This window comes from Pinus tabuliformis, chromosome 1_1 (assembly GCF_031772625.1).
Source record: "Pinus tabuliformis cultivar Carrire ecotype Pingquan chromosome 1_1, CPIR1, whole genome shotgun sequence".
Classification (NCBI taxonomy): Eukaryota; Viridiplantae; Streptophyta; class Pinopsida; order Pinales; family Pinaceae; genus Pinus; species Pinus tabuliformis.
In genome coordinates, this window is record NC_142297.1 from 609,202,810 (window position 1) to 609,224,163 (window position 21,354).

General features: G+C 40.2%; 1 protein-coding gene and 1 pseudogene across 1 annotated transcript in view; one reads left to right on the plus strand and one right to left on the minus strand.

Moving 5' to 3' along the window:
- LOC149214753 (zinc finger matrin-type protein) overlaps positions 1-21,354 on the minus strand; it is a 209,884-nt gene that overhangs the window by 18,319 nt on the left and 170,211 nt on the right. The gene's annotated exons all lie outside the window — the stretch shown is intronic.
- Positions 12,624-14,455, plus strand: LOC149214754 (putative phospholipid-transporting ATPase 9 pseudogene; annotated as a pseudogene).

Sequence of the window (21,354 nt, forward strand, 5' to 3'; positions counted from 1 at the left end):
ACAACTCCATAGCTTCTTCTCATTGGATACTTATGCCTAGCACATCATCCCAAAACATAACCATGTTGTCTCCAACAGCAAGTGGCAAGATGACTATGCAAGACTTCTTTCAGGATAGCAACCAACTGCTTGTGACCATCCTCCTGTAAACAACGTGTAAGGTCTACCTCGAACAATCCTCCTCAACTGCGGATTGAGGCCTTTAATGAATGAATCCTAGTGCCTATTTAAATGTTGTTGTTTGAATTTTTCACAACATTGGAAATACCTTCTTTGGATTGCAAGACTTGAAGACCAAGAAAATAATGCAAGTGTCTTAAGTCTGTCATTTCAAATTTCTTTTTAAGGCTGGACTTCACATGGTTTATGAGGTTGGGATCACTACTAGTAAGGATAAGATTATCAACATAAAGAACAAGAATGATAAGAGACTTACCCACTTTCTTAGTGTAGACAGTATTGTCAGAATGACACCTAGAAAAGCCAGTATCTAAAAGAAAGCTATCCATTTTGGCATACCAAGCCCGAGGGGCTTGCTTGAGACCATAAAGGGATTTTTTAAGCCGACATACAAGGCTAGAGTCTGTTTGTATCACTGTTGATAATATCGGCGATATATCGGCGATATTCGGAAATATCGCGATATTTTCGGCAAAACGATATATCACCGAGAAAATATCGCGATATTTTCTGTTTTGAAAATATCGCGATATTTTCAAAATATCGGCAAATATCGGAAAATATCGGCAAAATATCGCGATATTTTGAAAATATCGGCAAAATATCGGCTATATTTAAAAATTTGAAAAAATTATTTTTTATGCTTGCCGATATTTGCCGATATTTTGCCGATATTTTCACCGATATTGCCGATAAGATATTTTCTGGACCCTCGCCGATATTTTCCCGATACCGATATTTTCAACACTGGTTTGTATAAAGCCAGGAGGTTGTTCCATATAGATTTCTTCATGCAAGTCCCCATGCAAGAAGGCAGATTTAGCATCCATCTGATGGACTTCCCATTTGAAAGAGGCAGCAAGGGAAAGAACAAGGCAGATAGAGTTCATTTTGGCAACAGGGGAGAAGGTTTTAGTATAGTCAATGCCTTCAACTTGTGAAAAACCCTTAGCAACAAGACGAGCTTTATGTTTATCAATTTTTCCATCTAGTCCAAACTTGGTTCTGTAAACCCATTTGCATCTAACACGTTTTCATCCCTTTGGAAGAGGAACAAGGTCCCATCTAAGTCACTTGACATGGGGATTCGGGATTCATAGGGTACGGGGATTCGAGTGTCGGATTCGGACATGTTGACCCTCTGGAATAGGACACGTAGGATTCGTTATATATTATTTTATTAAATATATATATATATATATATTAAAAATTAGATATTTCTTACACAAATTCTAATTAATGATACAAATTCATTGATTTCAAACATAGATCTTCATCTATAGCATGCATAGTACATACAAAATTCAAATACATGTCAGTGGTCACATAAATCATGATTCATAATTCATAAATGAAAGACAACTTACAACTACAAGATAGTAAGATAAAGACACTGACAACTGTAGTTTTCTCATTAAGTCATCAAATCAAAATGTGTTACATAGGTAGTGCTGGTGCAATGCCAATGGCAAATAGAAATAGAAAATATAAAACAACTACAGGTATACAAGCCTCAAGGCAATAGGTAGTCATCAATCCTCAGAGTCATCATCAGAATTAGCATCAATGTCCCCATCATCATGGTCACCACTGCTCTCCTCTGCATCCTCCTCCTCCTCTGTATCCATAGTCGCCTCTGCATCTGTTGGTGTGGAGGATGACCCCTCTAAAATATCACCATCATCAAATCTAACAGGCTCTAGCACTGGATCATTGAGATCCATGTTGGCCAATGCCAACTCAACACTGCTGTCCAAACCCATATCATCAGGAAAGACATCCCACATCTTTGTCTTTCCCCTCAACCACTCTTCCCTCTGCCTGTAAATAAGACGAAGGTTGGTGTGCACATACACCATTGTCTCTGCCCTGGACTGCTCAAGCCTGCTCTTCTTCACACTATACAAATTCCCATATGTGCTCCAATTCCTCTTGCAACAAAAGGATGAAGTCACTTGAGAGAGGAACCTCATGGCTAATTGCTGAAGAGGAGAGCTTGTTGCCCCATGATTTGCCCACCAAGAATAGGGCTTCTTAGCCCCCTGTCTCTAATCACATCATATCCTGCAAATCGACCAGTGCCGGTGGAAAACTCTACAAAGGCATCCTCCACCTCATCAAGCAATGCTCTATCCTGAAAAACCCGCTTGAATGCCTCTTTCCTCCCCTGTGAGATTTCGCTATCCATGTGAAGAGGGAATCTGCGGGAAGATCCACCATTCAGCCACTCATGGCTGTAGTATTTTGGGTTCAATGAGTGAGCCAAACAATGTAAAGGTATACAATTGTTGTCCCATCTGCTGACAAGAATATCCTGTATAGTATCACAGAAGGCCTCTGGTTATGTCTCATACTCGGGGCACTCACTCTGTAGAATAATGCTCCTCACAGACTCAATCATGGAATCCCATCCCTCATAAACCTCTCCTAGGATGGGTTTGTCTGTATCTGCAAATCGAAGCAAAGAAATGATAGGGTCCATGATTTGAATAATTAGATCTACCCTCTCCCACCAAGCATCATCTAGCACTGTGTCCTTCACTCTTTTAAAGGCTACTTGATTTGTCTTTCTCCAAAAAGACCAAAACTCAGAAATAACCATGGACCCAAGAGCTGTTTTGACCTCCCCAAACCCTCTTCAACATCATGAATGAAGAGGCAAACCGTGTATTAGCAATCTTCAACAATGATAGATTGGTGTACTCCTTGTAGATAGTGAGGGCATTTGTATGATTTTGCACAAAGTTACGGATATGTCGTGCATCCTCAATAATGTTACCAATCCAAAGCACATCAGAAGCAATGGATTTCAGTGCTCAGTTCAATGAATGGACAATGCAAGGTGTCCAAAACACTTGTGGATACTTAGCTTCCACAATCATGCCAACAACGTTGCAAACAGGTGCATTATCTGTAAGGATTTGCACACAAGAATCAACACCTATATCTTCAATAGCTTTAATAAATAACTCACCAATAAACTATGCATCCTTGTATTCTCCAAGTGTATCCACTGCATTCAAGAAAACAAGACCATTCAAAGAAGACACCATGAAGTTGATGATTGGGTGTCGTGCTGGATCTGTCCATCCATCAGAAACAATGCTAACCCCAGATGTTGGCCATGATGCTACAATAGGCTCAAGCATTTTTTGCACCTCTTTTTTTGCCTTCGTCAACAATGTGGTTCTAAGTTTCTCTGAACCAGGAGGCACATACCATGATGGAGACCCGTGAGTTAGAGCTCGACACATCTCAATAAATATAGGTGAGCGTGCAACATTAAATGATATGAAGTTTTGATAGAAAAAGAAGGCAATGGTGAGATCAAGCTCTTCCCGTTTCTCTTTTTGAAAAATTTTTTCCATTGGACTAAGTGTAATTGCTCTTCTTTTTGCTGCTTGTCCCCCAATAGAACTCTCAAATGGAAATTTGGTGGTGCCTTTCCTCAAAAATGGAAGGTGGTCTTCATTCTTGGTTTTTCTTGATTTTGCAGCCATATTTTCCATACCAACAAATGGAAAAGGATTTACATCAATATTGTCTAAGGAAATGGCATCTGGATTCTGGATCCATTGGTGATTCTATTTGCCTCACTCGAAGTCGGATGTTGTAATGCACATACACCAAATCGTTGAGGCGTGCGAACTCCAACCTATAAGAGTGTCAAAAAAAGTAATGAGTCTTGACTCTTGACTCTTGACACTTGAAGGTCATAAATTAAAAATAAAAAATTACAATAAGTGTAATTGCTCAACTGAAGGCTTGAGCTCAAAGTTATACCTGTTGCCCTTTTTGGTGTGTATTTTTTCAAATACACTCCAATTGCACTCACACCCTGAAGAACTACATGTTTGACTCAAGATTCGTATGGCCAATTTCTGCAAATTTGGTGCCCTTGCACCATATCTTCGCCACCGAATATCTACAACAAAATAATGAAATAAAAAATTCAAAAACTTAAAACATAATTAAACTTTCAAATAAAAGTTACATAATTGAATTTAAAAAAATAGAATTATAAGTAAGGAAATTCTAAATTGAAAATTCTAATTTCTAATGAGTGATGACTTGTCACTTACGTGGCATGAGGAGGGTCCTTTCCCTAATAGCATCATCAAAGCCAAATAAGCCAACACAATCCCGATAACACTGTATCTCGCGATTGATTTTGATACGAAGCTCAGGATCAGGTACCATCCTCTGAATACAGGAATGGAGCCCTTCCATCACTTTTCCATCAAAATCAAAGTTGCATTTGTATGAAAATGCGGGGTTGAGGAAGAGTGTTGCTGCATAAATGGATTGATGAAGCATCCTTGTCCACCGACTATCAATCACATCCCATAACATCATCTGCCTATCAAGGCCAACAGAACCCTTGTCTGCATAATAGGAACAAATGGCCTCCTTGGCCCTATCCATGCCCTCATACAAATAAGCCATTGCAGGCTTCTCCCCATCCACCAATCTAAGAACCTTTACTATAGGTTCACTAACTGCACATGCTTCTTCTACTCCATGCCAAAATGTCTCAGAGTACACCATTTTTGCAATGGCTTTCCCGTCATGTCTCCTGTTGTATCTACAATTACACCAATCATCAGACACAAAAATTTGCTTCAACTCAAACTGACATCGAAGCAAAGACTGAAGAGTAATAAAGTTTGTGGCAAAACGTGTAATGGTAGGACGCCGCAACTCCTTGTTTCTAGTGAACCTCCTCATGAGGCTAAGAACAAAAGCATGGTTATAAATAAACTTGGGGATGCTCCTAGCCATATCAGCCGCCTCCTTGATGAAGGAGAGTTTCCCCATATCCTCAAGCAACAAATCGAGACAATCTGCTGCACACTGAGTCCAGAACAATGTGGGATGCCTCTCCATAAGCATTTTGCCGGCAGACACATAATTAGCTGCATTGTCTGTTATAACTTGCACCACATTCTGCACACCAATCTCCCGAATGAACCCATCTAACAACTCACATATTGTTGCTGCATATTTGATATGTTCTGATGCATCCAATGATTTAATAAACATGGTACCTTTAGGACAATGTACCAAGAAATTTAGAAGGGTCCTACCCTTCCCATCTGTCCAACCATCAGATATCACTGTGCATCTAGTAACTTCCCATGCCTTTTCAACTCCACCAATCTAGAGTTGATGTCCTGCTTTTCTGCTTGAAGAATTGGCCCCCGCAACTCCTCATATGTGGCACTTTTGTACCCTGGGCCCACAACAGCAATAGCATCACACATTGGCTGCCAAAATGGATTGGTTTTGGTGATGCTGAGAGGTAAGTCGCTCCAGAAAATACACCTCCCCTTGACTCTATCTGCTTCTTGCTTCTCCTTCTTTTTAACAAACTATTTTATGCCAGGTTGTGCTCCAGGTCCTGTTCGTGGAACAAAAAATGATGACCTCGCAGTCGCACTAGCAGTAGCAGGTGATGGTGTGCCAGCTGTGGAGCTCCTCCCACTAGGGCCACTACCCTCAACATCAAAATTAGGAGAAGATATCCTGAAAGATGTACCTGCACGTTCAACTTTGTTTCTTTCTGCCTCTTCCTTCTTTTTGTCCTTTTCATCAATTGCCTCGAGCTTTTTGTATAAGCTCTGGACTAGAAACTGTACAAACCCCAACATCATGTACACTGAGTCTAGCAAGATGGTATTTCAATCGTGTAACCCCACTTGTCATCCTGGTCCCACACAATTTGCATGTAAGATATGCACGATTTGTCCCACCATCAGGGTTCCCATACTCCCAAAATGGGTCCAAGGCTTTTGGCATATTTGTATTTTGTAGTGGGCTAACTCAAACCTAGGGCACCAAAAAAAATTGGAATTAGTAACTTAATAAGTAATACTAATAACCACATCATTTTACAAAACAATTTTTTTGCTACATTATTTGCAAATTTGCAATTTTGCAATGTGAATTGAAAATTGAAAATTCATAAATTCATTTGAAATTTCATAAATTCATACATAGAATTTACTTTTAGAAATAGGCAAACGGTAAACCTACCTCACTGTTCACAACTTCACATTGCACAATAAGAAACTAATTTCTAAGGTGAAGAAATTTTATAGAGATGAACCCCTAATATATAATAAAATTAATAAATAGCCTCTGCAGCTATGAACTAAAAAAAATGGAGTTTGCTCTCCAAATATGGAGAAAACTTGAAAACTTAAAAACTTAAAACCCTTGCATTTGCTCATGGGCATGAAAATCTTTTCAAATGGAAAAAAAATCAAGCAAAATGATTGTAGGCAAATAGGCAAGCAAGAACAATCCTAAAACTAACAAAAAATTCATTAAAATAGGGGTTTATTTGAACATACCTGTTAATGGAAGAAATGAAATTGTCTCACTGTTCTTGAAGCTTAGATCAATGAAATCTTCGTTGTTGGTGGCGATAATAGCTATGGAACACTCAAACCCTCCTTGGCAGCAAGCACATAGCTCTCCCCTTCCTTCTCCAGCAATCAGAAATGAAAATGATTGAAAAAAAACCAAAATTGGACTTTTATAACCCGTGCGGAAATTTTTGACTGTCGCTGGGCGATATTTTAGATCGTCGCGCAATATTTTGCCGAAATATCGGCGATATTTCTATCGCGATATTTTCTCGGCGAATATAGCCGATATTTCGGCGATATTATCAACACTGGGGAAAAGCAACAAAATTTAGAGTTGTATATATATATGTATGTATATGACGTTTCGGTTGACATTTTTTTTTGGGAGGTGACATTTCTAAACGTACCCGTTTTGGAAACTTCAAAACATTTCAATGCTTGTTGCAACTTAGATGGATATGCTTTTTTTGCCATTTAAGTTTCCTTTTATGCAAAATTTTCATTAAATGTCTAATGTGTGGAATACTGCATCATGAAGCTGTTTTTGCTCTAAATTATGCGAAATTATTAAATCAGCTTGTAGTCTTGATCTATTGCATGCGTTACTCATTGGGCAAGGAAAAGTGAATGTTCCTAGGGGTTGTCTTTGAAGCCTAACCCTAAAACTCCATTCTTTTGGCAAGTTGAAGTATAAATCCTTTATGTTGCTAAGTAGTTGCTTCACTAGGGCATGCAATGTTGCAACTAGGCTCCTTGATAGAGTGAAGACTTAGAATCAATCTCATTCTTGACTCCAATCTCCCAATAGGCTAGGCATTGGTCTAGTCCTAGGTGATCACCCAAAACAAAAAATCCTTTTCAACTCTTTCTCTAAGTCCCAAACCTAATAGGCTTCTAGAGCATCACAAGAATTTCATTGTAGCCATCCAAAGTTGATGAAAATTGGTCAAGAATTGTGTCCTTGAGAGGTCCTCCAAATTTGAAGACAATCCGACGGTGGAATCTCAAGATATTCCAAGCCCTAGCTCGAGAACCATTCTCCCTAGCTTGCCTTTGGTTAGTGGCTTCATTAAGGATCATTGCATTGAACAACAAAGTCAAATCCCATCTCTTTATCCTTTTCTTTTCCCTCACTTGGTCAAGACCCTTTGTTTAAAGCTTCACTCTGAACCTTTTACCTTGTTTGGGCACACTTGGGATTCTTTGTGGTCCCACAACCTTGTCACTCCAATTCCACAAGGATTGCTTAGAAACCCTATTCTCCCAGGATTCTTTGGTCTAGGACACTTCTTATCAAGAAGCACTCCTCAACCCTAGGTCTAAGCATCCCTTGAGCCTTTCTTAGAGAGCCCTTCACCTTGCTTCTAAAGCAAGAAAACCCTACTATTTGAGTCTCTCTTGTGAATGGGCTTTACAGATCACTAAACACCATATCATTAGATTATCCTTCCTTGAGATCTCCCTATACCCGAGACTCCTCCCATCGGTGAAAGTTCGTAAAGAGCAGGGGTCATCGACTGAGGTGACAGTGGGTCCTTGTCCCATTGTTGCCACTTGATCTAGTGGTAATCCCTTAGGAACCCCTCCTAGGATCCCTGCTAAATTGAGCGGCAACAAAGCCAAGTTCTAGAGTTTGTGGTCATCCTAAACCACTATTTTCATCCTAAGTCTTAGAGCCAAGTTCCGAATCTTGTAGTCATCCTTAAACCACCAATTAGTAGAAGACATTAGTTTCTGCTAGCCATTTGGTTCGTGGTGATCCCAAAACCACCAAATGCGAAGCACATTCAACCATTGGTAACTGTCTACTTCTAGATTTTATCTCTTTGCTTGGACTCACATACACCCCTTCTGATTAATAGGGGGAATCTTGGAAACATAATCTGTTAGGGTTATGATATTTTGTATTATTCGCTTGAGAAGGAATATGAAAAGACACAAGTGAATAGGAATAGTCATCGAGATTCCAAGAGATCTATCTCTTGGAAGATGAATCCAAATGTTAAGATCATCCATTTATATGTGTATTATGTTAATGAAATGCAATAACATGCATATCTCCATTCCTATGTGTCATAACGATTAGAACATAGCATTCAACCAATGTTTCCTCTTTCGGGGGACTCACCCCTGAATTTGTGGATAGTTGCATGTCGTAGCAACAACTTCGTCTTCTCCTTTTCTCTAGCATTTGGGCTCTAGCAGTGGATTTAGATATGGTAAAGCTTCTCCTCACTTGGTGCTTAGGGATGGATCACTTTCTTTCTAGGAATTGTTTCTTCTCAATGCTCAAACAAAATAGAAGATGACTTCCACCTCAACTCCTAGTTGTCTGAACCACAATAAAATACTCTAGCAATTAGACCATGCAACAATGTAATTTTGGCTCTCTATGGTAAAGCTTCTCCTCACTTGGTGCCTAGGGCTGGATCACCTTCTTTCTAGGAATGGTTTCTTCTCAATGCTCAAACAAAATAGAAGATGACTTCCATCTCAACTCCTAGTTGTCTGAACCACAATCAAAGACTCTAGCAATTAGACCTTGCAATAATGTAATTTTGGCTCTCTATGTAATGTCCTCTCCAAATTAATTGCCCAATGGAGGATGTAGTAACCGATTTAATCCCATTGGATATAGAGTCTAGACATTTAAAAAGGGGGAAATTATTATTTAATATTACTTAGGTAACATTATATAGTAAAAGTTAAATTTGGGGCAAATTGAGGGAAACTTGCTTGTCACTCAAAATTGAATTGAGGGAAAAGCCCCAAAGAGAATCTATAAAAGAAAGGGAGGAGATTCATCATGATTGTCATGGATTGTTATTCTTCTTGATTATGGGTTGAAGCTTTTGGAGTGTTTTGAGACTCCTTTTCTCTTATTGATTTCGGTGGTGAAAGATTCCACTCTAGCCAATTCTTTTATCTTCTTGCTACAAGACCAAATTCTGCCTGGAGGATTCTCTTTTTGAGGTAGCAAACCATCTTTTCTGCGGCAAGTGAGGGTTGGAATCTTAGTTTTTGAGGCAACAACGCTGGAATTAATCCTTCTGAGACAACAAACTCCTTTTCTAAGGCAAGCGAGGGCTTAAATCCCGTGGCAGGGAGGGCTGTAATTAGTCCTTCTGAGGTTGCGGAGGGCGAAGAGGCCATTTTCCTAAGGCAACAAGTGACCTAAAGATTGGTAAATATCCTCGTGTGGCAGCAGAACACTGAGGCCTAACTTTCTGAGACAATGTAGGCCATTTTCTTGAGGCATCGAGTGACCTAAAGGCTGGAGAATATCTTCTTGTGGTAGCGGAAGGCTGATGCCTAATTCTTAGAGGCAATGGAGGGCCTAAAAGCCATTTTTCTAAGGGAGCGAGTGGCCTAGAGAGCCACGATCAGGAGGCAACAATGGTTGATATGTGTGCAAGGTAGCGGTGAAGTCCATTGGTGTGATTTTGTGGTAGCAAGGAGACATCTACAGTTTGTAAGCCTAGAAACCATGTTTAATTTGATATTCCTATTGTGAGACTGTTGGCTATTGTACAATGTAAACTGTTGAATCAACCCTACTTCGTAATGGGTGCCCGTGGAATTAACTGTTGATTGAGTACTTTACTATACTACTTGTGTATTCGTTATGGAGCATCATTTGATGAATATTGCAATACTGTTATGAAATATAATTCTTTCATGTGTTTTTGAAAACCATAACCCAACATTGCATCCCAAGGGTAATCTTTCGAAGAGGGACATTACAGTGGTATTAGAGTTGTGCATCGTGCTAGCCTGTGAGCATATGATTTCTGGATGCTCTCAAAGGACTTTACTATACTACTTGTGTATTCATTATGGAGCATCATTTGATGAATATTGCAATACTGTTATGAAATATAATTCTTTCATGTGTTTTTGAAAACCATAACCCAACATTGCATCCCAAGGGTAATCTTTCGAAGAGGGACATTATAGTGGTATTAGAGTTGTGTATCCTGCTAGCCTGTGAGCATATGATTTCTGGATGCTCTCGAAGGATAGGGAAAACATTATAATCAAGAAGAAGAAGCGTACTGACAATTCAGTCATGCTGTATAGGTTAGAGCAACCACCAGAGGTCAACCCCTTTGAAATCTTAGGGTAGTTAGCAAGAGTGCAACAACAGATGGCTCAATAGATGACACAAGGGTAGCAACAAATGGTTCAATTGATGGCACAAGGGCAACAATAGATGGCCCAATTGTTTACCCAGATTTTGGCAAATCTAAGTAATATGGGTAACAATGTTGCTAATGGATCTAATAGAGGTAGTAAGAGTCTTGCAGAAGGAAGCAACAACCATAATCCTAGTCTCTTTAACATCTCTACACAAGGGAAACTAGTAGGAGGAACCCTAGACCTCTACTACCCCAGTTTCTAGATGGTAGGGATCAGTAAACCAAAGACCTATAGAATAGAACGAAGATTTTTCAGAATATTTCCAAGAGCATGCGTCACTAGAAGAGGATGTTCGAGCAACCATGACCTTTATGGAGTTCAGTAACATTAAGTATAGAAATAGGCCCCATAATAGGGGCATGCAATGAAACTATGATCTATTACGCAAGGTTGGGAAATTGTCCATCCCCTCCTTCGATGGGTCAAAATATTTGGCATGGTCTTTGGTACAAAAGTTAGACACTTACTTCCAACTTAACCCAATGTTGGAAGCAGAGGCCATCAAATTCACCACCTTGCATTTGGAAGGAGAAGCTCATGAATGGTGATACCACAGATTGGTCACCTTGGGACATTCTAACATTACTTACGTGGACTTCACACAAAGATTGATAGACCGGTTTGACAGGAAAGATTCGAAGATATACTTCAGGGAGCTAGCACAACTCAAGTAGACCGGAACACTAGATGTCTGCATTTCAGAAATTTAGTGAGTAGCTGTTATGGTGACAAACATATCTGAACAGAGGCTAATCATCCTCTTCACAGAAGGATTAGCTGAACCATTGCATGGTTGGGTCAAGGCCTTCAAACCCACCACCTTACAAGATGCCATCACTGGGACAAGAGACATGGAAGATGCCGTACCTAAAGCTAAATTTCCATCCAAACAACTATCGCTCGGAAGAATTGAGATAAAATGCCATTTCAGAGAGAGTGGGCTGGAAAGGATAGGTTGGATGACGAGACTCAAAGCGAGTTCAGTTGCAAGGAACCTTGGGAACCAGGTCTCAGATGCTTGGGCAAGGGAAAGGTCCACTATATTGAGGTAACGTCAGACAACAACAATGAAGAAGATATAATGCCAACACCGAGCAGTGAGCCTAGCAGGCTAAGAGGAGGAGCAGTCCCATGAGGAAGCCAAAGGGGATGAGAGACCTTGTATGGGAATTAAGGGTGGTACTATTGCCACTCTTTCTAGAGTCCCTAGATACTACAACTTCAGGATCAAAGGGGTCATACAGGAACAACGAGTCACATCTTTGGTCGATGGTGGGGCAACTCACAACTTCATTGATGTAGCTTTGGTGGCAAAGAGAGGTATTCCCACATAGGAGTTTGAGGGATTTAACATTGTGGTGGTTGATGGGTACAACATGACATGCACATAGAGGATTCCATGCTTGAACGTGACATTGGGCAATTACACATTTACCGATGACTTCTATGTAGTAGATCTTGCAGACACCAATGTTGTATTGGGGGTACAATGGTTACACTCGTTGGAGAAGTTCTCAATGAACTACCAAGTAATAGAGATGGAACTCAGGGTCTCAAATTGCAATAAGGTAGTGTTGAGGGGTATGTCCAATGGTGATCCTCGAACTGTATCAAGTCAACTAAGAGAATGGGGGCTATATTCAGGCATGGAGATATAATTTGTGGAGCAGAATGTCTAATTATGAGTCAGAAGTCGTCAGATATCAACCAACAGTATCAGGCAGATATTCAATTATTGCTGAATAAGCATGACCAGGTTTTTGGAAAGATTTCACTAGGGAAACCTCCTGACAGGGATATTACAGGAAGGCTAGGAAAAGATGCTGTAGAGCTGCAGAACTTGATATAAATGATCAAGTCAGTACTGGAATGGAGATGAAACATCGCGTTAAAGGTTTCAATTTCAGAGACAAACGCCTCATATATGGACATTGGCAGCAGGAGCCGCATGCAGATGTTATTTGCGTGTTTTTCCATATTTTGGCCATTTTCCAAACTGCAATCCCTGAAGAAGATGAAGAACTGGTAAAATCAGTTACGAAGCTGAGTCACCAGATGAAGCAACTTTTGTTGTAGCAGCAAGGGAGCTTGGCTTTGAATTTTTCAAACGTATATAGACAAGCGTTATGCTTCATGAATCAGCTCCAACCCTTGACCAGGTAGAGTGAGTACAAAATCTTAAATGTATTGGAGTTTAATAGTGCTCAAAAAGGAATCTCCGTGATAGTAAGGAATGAGGAGGATTGGTTGTCTCTATTTTGCAAGGGTGCAGACTGTCATTTTTGAAAGATTGTCAAAGAACCAAGGAAGAGAGTTTGAGGAAGCCACAAGAACTCATATAAGCAAATATGCTGATGCTGGGTTAAGAACCTTGGCAATTGCATACCGTGAGCTTGATGAAGGGGAGTACAAAGTCTGGAATGATGAATTTATGGAGGCTATAAATACTGCAAGTGCAGACTGGTATGCAAAAGTGGATGCTGTCACAGACAAAATTGAGATGGAATTGATTCTTGTTGGGCAACTGCTGTCGAGGACAAACTGCAGAAGGGGGTTCCTAAGTACATTGCCAAGCTAGCACAGGCTGGTATTAAGATCTGGGTTTTGACTGGAGATAAATTGGAAACTTTCATCAATATTGGATTTGCATGCAGTTTTCTGAGACAAGAAATGAAGAAAATACTGATCACATTGGATACACCTGAGATAATTGTAGTAGAGCCACAGGGAGACAAGGAAGTCATTTCCAGGGTCTGCAGGGAAAGTGTATGAAAACAAATAAGGGATGGACAAATACAAGTGAGTTCAGTATGGGGCAATGATGACGTGCTTGCTCTGATTATTGATGGGAAGTCATTTGCATATGCATTGAAGAAAGAAATCAAAGAGAAGTTTCTGAGTGTGGCTATTGGCTGTGCATCAGTTATTTGCTGCCGAGTCTCATCAAAACAGAAAGCGCTTGTTACATGACTGGTTAAGGAAGGTACTGGGAAAACCATATTAACAACTGGTGGTGGGGCCAATGATGTAGGCGTGCTTCAGGAGGCAGATATTGGAGTTGGTATCAGTAATGTTGAAGGTATGCAGGCCGTTCTGGCAAGTGAATTGGCCATAGCTCAGTTCTGTTTCCTTGAATGGTTGTTTCTTGTACATGGCCGTTGGTGTAACTGACGAATAGCAACTATGACGTGTTACTTTTTCTACAAGAACATTACCCTTGGCTCTAACTTGTTTTATTTTGAAGCGTAAGCTTCATTTTCTGGACAAGTAGCATATAGTGACTGATACATGTCACTTTTCAATGTTGTTTTTACTTCACTTCCAATTATTGCATTGGGAGTTTTTGAGCAAGATGTATCTGCACGTTTCTACCTACAGTTTCCACATCTGTATAAGGACTGCATAATATCCTCTTCCATTCCGCTCGGAGTTTTGGCTGGATGTTTAATGGGATTTGTAGTTCTACCATTATTTTCTTTTTTTCTACAAGCATCCTTAAGCATCAGGCATTTCAACATGGTGGTCAAGTTTCAGGTATGCAGATCCTTGGAACAACCATGTATACTTGCATTATCTGGACAGTAATGGCCATCTGTTATTTCACATGGGAAGGGGAACAAATCTTGCAGCACCTGAATCTGCAATTGATTGAGGACAAACAATGTTGGGAAGGGGGGAATGTAATGTTCTCTTCAAATTAATTGACCAAGTGAGGATGTAGTAGCCTATCTAACCCAGTGTTGTGAAAATCGCGATAAAATCGCGATTATCGCGATTTTTTCGATATGCCGATTTTATCGCGATTATTATAGGAAATTATCGCCAGAAATTTTTTTTAGCCAATTTTTATGAAATTATCGTGATAAATTCGAATTTATCGCGATAACAATCGAAATTATTGTGGGGGTCTCCGACAGCGAGGTTTTATAATGTTTTTTTTGGTTTTTTAAGGGATAATAAATGTTTGAAATGCAATTTTTTTTTAAAGAAACAAATGATTTTTGAGTGGGGCAGCTTAATGATCAAGTCTAGGCCCTAGTATTGATATGCTATTCATGGTAATGTTAAATAATAAAACGAGAATGTCTCATCCTTTTACTTAAATTTTTAACATTACCATGAAATGACTCAGGATGTTTGAGAGTGGTTCCGGCCTCATTGGATTTCATATGGAGAAAGTAAAATTTTAGATTTTATTCAAAATCCAGCAGACTTATTAGTTTTTCAGGATTTCAAGATTGGGAGATTGTAATGTTTCTAGGTGACACCACCTGCCCGGGCTACCCCTGCCACCAGTAGAGGACGTGGTCTACCTCCTATAGCTCCTACTTCTAGTTCTTCAGCTTCTAGAGCATAGCAGACTCCACTGCCAACTCCACCAGCACCAGCATCAGCATCTACATCTAGAGGGAAAGGGAAAGTTGTGGCATTTTCTCACAAGAGGGACAAAGGAAATCAATAGGATTAGACTTTAGTTATTTTCTTCATTTTATTGTATATGACATTATGACATGATGAGATACATTATTATATTTTTTGTTCATATTTTGAGGCTGAGTTGGGACTCAAGAGTCAGGACTTACTATTCAGGACATGATTCAATGTTATGTGTGATTTTAGCACTAGAAATTATATGAAACATCTTATATATTAGTTCTTTTATCATATTTACGTGTCAATGTATTTATTTTGTGTTTTAGATGGTTTAGATATTAAAAAAATTGAAAAAAAATGAATATTTTTGTACCAAACGATTTTTTCTCGATTATTTCCAATTATTTCCCGATAATTACGATTTTTTCCGTTTTTTCCTCGCGCCAATATTATCCCGATAATGATTAATGCAACATGGATCTAACCCCGTAGGCTATAGTCATTTAAAAAGGGGGAAATTATTATTTAATGTTACTTAGGTAACATTAGATAATAAAAGTTAAATTTGGGGCAAATGGAGGGAAACTTGCTAGTCACTCAAAATTGAATTTAGGAGGGAAAAGCCCCAAAGAGAATCTATAAAAGGAAGGGAGGAGAGTCATTATGATCATCATGGATTGTTATTCTTCTTGATTTTGGGCTGAGGCTCTTGGAGGGTTTTAAGACCCCTTTTCTCTGATTGGTTTTGGTGGTGAAAGATTCCACCCTAGCCAATCCTTCTTTCTTGCTACAGGACCAAATTCTGGTTGGAGGATTATCTTTCTGAGGTAGCGAACCATCTTTTCTGAGGCAAGTGAGGGTTGGAATCTTAGTTTCTGAGGCAGTGAGGGTGGAATTAATCCTTCTGAGGCAGCAAACCACCTTTCTAAACAAGTGAGGGCTCAAATCTTTTTCTTTGTGGCAGCCATGGCTGGAATTAGTCCTTTTGAGGCAGCGAACTAACTTTCTGAGGATGTGGAGGGCCAAGAGGTCATTTTCCTGAGGTGGCAAGTGACCTAAAAAGTGGTAAATATCCTCTTGTGGCAGCGGAAGAGGCTGAGGCATAAATTTCTGAGACAACGGAGGCCACTTTCCCAAGGTAGAAAGTGACCTAAAGGCTGGAAGATATCTTCCTATGGCAGCGGAACAATGTTGCATTAATCATTATCGGGATAATATCGGCGCGAGGAAAAAATCGTAATTATCGGGAAATAATTGGAAATAATCTGGAAAAAATCGTTTGGTACAAAAATATTCATTTTTTTTTCAATTTTTTTAATATCTAAACCATCTACAACATAAAATAAATACATCGACACATAAATATGATAAAATAACTAATATATAAGATGTTTAATATCATTTCTAGTGCTAAAATCACACATAACACTGAATCATGTCCTGAATAGTAAGTCCTGATTCCTGAGTCCCAACTCAGCCTCAAAATATCAACAAAAAATATAATAATGTATCTCATCAAGTCATAATATCATATACAATAAAATGAAGAAAATAACTAAAGTCTAATCCTATTGATTTCCTCTGTCCCTCTTGCGAGAAAATGCCACAACTTTCCCTTTCCCTCTAGATGTAGATGCTGGTGCTAGTGGAGTTGGCAGTGGAGTTTGCTATGCTCTAGAAGCTGAAGAACTAGAAGTAGGAGCTATAGGAGGTAGACCACGTCCTCTACTGGTGGCAGGGCTAGCCCGAGCAGGTGGTGTCACCTGGAAACATTACAATCTCCCAATCCTGAAATCCTGAAAAACTGATAAGTCTGTTGGATTTTGAATGAAATCTAAAATTTTACTTTCTCCATATGAAATCCAATGAGGCCGAAACCACTCTCAAACATCCTGAGTCATTTCATGGTAATGTTAAAAATTTAAGTAAAAGGATGAGACATTCTCCTTAATCTAAGAATTTAACATTACCATGAATAGCATATCAATACTAGGGCCTAGACTTGATCATTAAGCTGCCCCACTCAAAAATTATTTGTTTCTTTAAAAAAAATTGCATTTCAAACATTTAGTATCCCTTAAAAAACCAAAAAAAACATTATAAAACCTCGCTGCTGGAGACCCCCACGATAATTTCGATTGTTATCACGATAAATTCGAATTTGTTGCGATAATTTCATAAAAATTGGCTAAAAAAATTTCTGGCGATAATTTCCTATAATAATCGCGATAAAATCGGCATATCGAAAAACGATAATTTCAATTTATCGCGATTTTATCACGATTTTCACAACACTGCAACGGAAAGCTAAGGCTTGATTCTTTGAGGCAGAGGAGGGCTCAGAAGCCATTTTTCTGTGGCAGTTAGTGGCCTATAGAGCCACGATCAGGAGGCAACAAGGATTAATAAGGGTGCAAGGTAGTGGTGAAGTTTGTTGGTGTGAGAAGAAACTACGGGGTTGCTGTTTGAAGGATAAATGGATCATTGCATGAATAAGACCTGTTGAAGGAGTCTGCAACTATAGCCTAGCTGCTCTGCTAGGCTGTAAGCCATTGCAAGCAGCTAAAGCTGTTGAGTGTAAATGGTTGTAGCATATTAGATGCAGTATATTGGATGCAACATAATATATAATGAAGTGCAGCACAGTGAATAGTGGTGCAGCATAAAGATGAATGGTGCAACATGGTGCACAGTAACAATGTGCAGCATATATGTGACCATGAGGATGGGTGCTGCATGGCGCAGCATGATGCAGCACAGTGATGATGGACATGGATGTATTACAGCAGCATGATGATGATGTATTGCAGTATGCATAGTGCAATGAAGGGTACAACAAAGTGCAACATAACAGTGGTGCAGCACAAAGATGATTAGTTTAGCATGTTGCAGCAGAGTGGATTAGTGCAGCATGATGATGAGGTGCAGCTCAGTGATGGGTGTAGCACTGTGATGGGTGTAGCATGGTGATGGAATCACCTTAGAGAATCAGTTGAAGCAGTAAGCCTTCACCTGAGTTCAGATCTCTGCTTTTATTTTGTCAAGTCAAAATGTTGACTTCTGATGTATATGTACTATCTCTCTCTCTGTTGAACTATTGAAGAATATATTAGAAGAATTGATCAAGGGTTTCCCCACATTGGGGTTTGTCCCTAGCTAGTGCCACATCTTGTGTCCTCTTGTCTTGGCTTGTTTTCTGATGTTTATGTTTATGTTCTATTTGCAATTTACTATCATGCTGATGTGATTGCTAATCTAGAATTGATATTGAGCTAAATGGAAAGATTGAAATAAATTGCTCTAAGCATAGAACATACCAAAAATTAACATGGTATTAGAGCTGAGGCGAAGACAAAGCCCAAGCAAGAGTGAAAGAGCAATCACCGAAGACAGTTGGAAAGGACAAAGCTCAATGGGTTCCTCATCTGTCGTCAAATTCACCAAGGGTGAAGTTGAAGCAAAGAAGATTATCAAAGTGGCGCAACGGAAGCATCTAGTGGCCTACGTACAGGTCACTTCAATGGGAAGTCCGGATCTAAGGGTGGAAGGAAAAGCAGATGTCTTGCTTGTAGTGAGTTTGGCCATTATGCGAAGGAGTGCCCGAATAGAAGGGACACATCACTTGATGATGCTAACAATCATTCCAGGGGCATCTTCAATGATTGAAGGAATCACAGGTACAATGGCAAAAAGGAATGTAGGTCATCAAGGAAATGGCCGACTCTTCAAAGAAAGCAAGGAACTCCAGACTCTTTGGGAATTTGGCTTATTGATTGTAGTGCTTCAAGGCACTTCATCAGATAGAAGGAAGCTCTCTCTAATTTGATAGAGAAGGAAACAATCATGGAGATTATACTTGGAGTCAATGCCACCTATCCTGGAAAGGGTGTAGGGAATGTTACCCCTCAATTGAATGAGGGCAACACGATTCATTTACAAGAAGTTCTTTATGTACCCGATCTCAAGAAGAACTTGGTGTCCATTTCGGCAAGGGAAGTCAAAGGTTTCGAGGTGACATTCATCGATGGAAAGGTACGTGTTTGAAAATGGAATTTTCAAAGATGCTTTTGCGTTCAGGGTTGGCTATTTGTATCAAGTTGCAGGAAGTCCATTAGGGACCATGTTAGTTGACACATCTTTTCTATGGCACCGAAGGTCTGCTTATTATGGGGCCCTACCTGATGTGAGTCAGATGGTGACAGGGATGCCTGAATTCAAGAAGAGCATGAAGGTACATGCCCGAGACGTATTAAGGAAAACTCACAAGGGGACCATTCCCCTCATGTAATAGCAAGACCATGGATGTGGAACAGCCCGAGAGGTTTGAGATTCATGATCGGGAAAGATCATGTATGTAGGTAGAAGAAAGCCCTCTATGGCTTGAAGCAAGCACCCCGGGCTTGGTATGAAAGGATAGACAACTATCTGATGAAGCTGAGATTCACTAGGAGTGAAGCTGATCCAACCGTTGCTTGAAGGTTGTGGATGATAAACCTCTCATACTCGCACTTTATGAGGACGACCTCTTTCTAACAGGTATAAACCCTCTCATATACAAAAGTAAGAGGGAGTTCGATTCTGGATTTGGAATGGTGAACTGCAAGCCCGTGACTACCTCGATGAAGCCTAACTTTAAGAAGTTATGCGATAGTGATGCTGGACCTGATTTGGGAAATGCCTCTGAGTTTCATAAACTCACTCTAGCATTGATGTTCTTGGTGAACTCCCGTCCGGATATATGTTTTTTAGTTAGCATGTTGAGCTCATATATGGTTGAGCCTCACTAGATTGGTGCCAAGAATCTTTTGAGATATCTTCGGGGCACAATCTCTCATGAATTGAGATACACTGCTGGAAATATGAAACTGCATGATTATTCGAATGCTGATTGGGTAGGCAGTGTGGAGGATCACAAGAGCACTTATGGGTGCTGGTTCTGCTTCGATATCCTAGATGAGCCGGAAACAGAAGTCGATTGTTTTGAGCATTGACGAGGCCGAATACATAGCTATGAGTATGGCCTCCTACGAAGCTGTCTAGTTGTGGAAGCTCTTCTGTGAGTTGTTTGGACACATGCTGGATACCATCGTGATCTTCTGTGACAACCAGAGGGGGATTCGATTGTTGTGGAATCCCGTGTTCTATGATCGCTCCAAGAATATAGACATTAGGTACCACATTATTTGGGATATGGTATATCGAGGAGCAAGAAGGCTCCATCGCGTTGGGACTGATGTGCAGGTCACCGACATTCTGTCAAAGCCCTTGGGAAAGGTCAAATACTTGACTTTCCGAGAACGACTAGGAGTCGTGGAGAGACTCTCTCCTAAGGGTCCTGTATGTTATGGACATTGAGCTCTGGGAGCTCCGGGGGGCTTGGGGTTACATCTTGGAGCAATGAGAAACCATAGGGTGAGTGGTTCAACCTTCCCCTAGTGGTCTGCTATGTAGGCAGGATGAGTGGTTCATCCTTCTCCTGCCGACACACAATCATAGGGTGAGTGGTTCAGCGTTCCCCTAATGATTTGTTGTGTACAGGGTGAGTGGTTCAACCTTACCCTGGGATTCCCCTAGCGACATGTAGGCAGGATGAGTGGTTCATCCTTCTCCTGCTGAGACATCCTACCCATGCAGTCTGGGACTCATGGGAAGTACTTCTCATCTGGTCAATGAGTAGGGAAATGAGGATGGGGACCATACTAGTACCGATGGACGCAGGTTTGAATTCGGAATTTAGGTAATCTGCAATCAGTAGATACAAACAAAGCATTGACAACTCCACCACCACCTGCAGGCATAGGCATTGGCTCCAGAGACCCACAGTATGAATGCCAATTCCGCTTAATTATACCAATAACACGCCCAGTTGGATGGGTTGTAATATGACCTTCAAACCCCTTGGAATTCTACTCCAAAATGGCATCACGAGAAGCATCATCAACACTATTCGGAACTAAGTGGACCTCCTCATCTTCATCTTCTACAATTTTCATTGTTTTCCCTTCATCCCAGTGATCCTTAGGCAGGAGCTCCATTGCAACTACATCGCCATCAAAAGCTCGATTCATATTATCACGTCCATAAATTATGATCTCGTCACCAATACTTTCACTACTAACATAGGCCTCAAGTGGGTTGTAACGATTGACACGAAGTTTCCCCTTTCCTTGTTTTTGTTCTAGTCCTTGCTTCCATGAAATTTGCATTCGTATAGGTGGTGTTAACC